Source organism: Salarias fasciatus, chromosome 4 (genome assembly GCF_902148845.1).
Source record: "Salarias fasciatus chromosome 4, fSalaFa1.1, whole genome shotgun sequence".
Taxonomy (NCBI): domain Eukaryota; kingdom Metazoa; phylum Chordata; class Actinopteri; order Blenniiformes; family Blenniidae; genus Salarias; species Salarias fasciatus.
In genome coordinates, this window is record NC_043748.1 from 13919328 (window position 1) to 13920826 (window position 1499).

Genomic DNA, 1499 nt, shown 5'->3' on the forward strand with positions numbered 1-1499 from the left:
TGTACCATAAAATTCTTTGACAGTAGGACTCAGCAGTGTATAACATGTAAGAATTGTCTCAATATTACCCTTTCAGAAGGATTTTAAAGTTACACATGATAAAAAAAATATTGGTCTTTGTCATTAGATTTCATGATGGTGTCTATATCCTCAATTATATTCTTAACATTCCTCTTCATTGTTTTGAGTATCTGAACATGGGGGAAGTAGGATTTATTTTCACTATTAAAATATGTTTCTATGCTCTGAGTTACTCAACAGGGTTTTGAATTGATAAAAGAAAAAGAAAATAAAAAACTTCTGCAAAAATCGAATAAGTACATTTGCCTGTTGGTGGTGCTGCAGCGACTTCAGGAGTGATTTCGCTTTGCGGCTTTGATATTTTTCCCACATCGCCTCTCTTTTCTCTCTATGCTCTGGAGTCCACAGGAGGCCTTTGATGTCCCGGGCTTCACTCCTGAGGAGAAGATGAGCGTGTACAAGCTGACCGGAGGCGTCGTGCACTTTGGAAACATGAAGTTCAAACGGAAAGCCAGAGAGGAGCGGACTGAAGCAGACTCCACCGAGGACATGAAAAGCCTCCCTCTGCCATGTCCATCTGGCCTAGTTATCCTCTGTTTTTACTTCACTTCTTATCTTTTGACATCTCGCTCAGGGATGTACTCTGCTCCTCAGCTCATATATTCATCCTCTTGTCATTGCATCCTTCTTCCATTAAACACTAGTCAGTGACACTGTTATATTATTCCTTTGTCTTTCAAAAGTTGCCCACCTCATGGTCAATAACTCTGGCCTGGGGAGCTGCAAAAGGACCTAGAAAATATTTTAAAATGCATTGGTGTGTGTGTGTCTGTCACAGGTGGGCTATAATGCTGGATGGCTGGGGAAAAAAAAGGACCTTCTTTCAGATTCTTTCAGAAATCCGCCGTGGCCCCGATGGCCCTGCTGTTCAAAGAGGAGGAACCTGCTGCAGGCGCCGAGAAACAGAAGAGAGGCTCTTCCTTTACGGATCCGTCGCTGAATTTTATGGGCTGATTCACACACATGCACGCACAAACATTCACACACACAAATGTGCGACATAATATACAGATGCAGTTCATTCTTTTGACTTAAATGTTTTCAGTGTTTTGCATCTCAGTAGTGCCATGGCTGATGAGACACGTAAGAATAACAAGACACACGCATAATACACAAGATGCAACTTTACAAATTCGACACAAAAATAGACAGAGGAAGAATCTCAAACTTGCTCAGTGTGTTGTGGGCACAGTGGACACCGTCTTAGTTTCTACGTGTACAGAGCCGCTACATAAGCATGATCTGAAAACACTGCAGAGGGAAAAGTTTGTTCAAAACGGATTATGATTGATTTGTGATTTTTTTCGATAACATTATTTTAAAATCGACTTCTGGGACTTTTTCATTTTGAAGCAAGATTACTTGTCATTTGGTTCTAATACAGTTTTATGATTTGAGATATTCCACAATATTTTGCA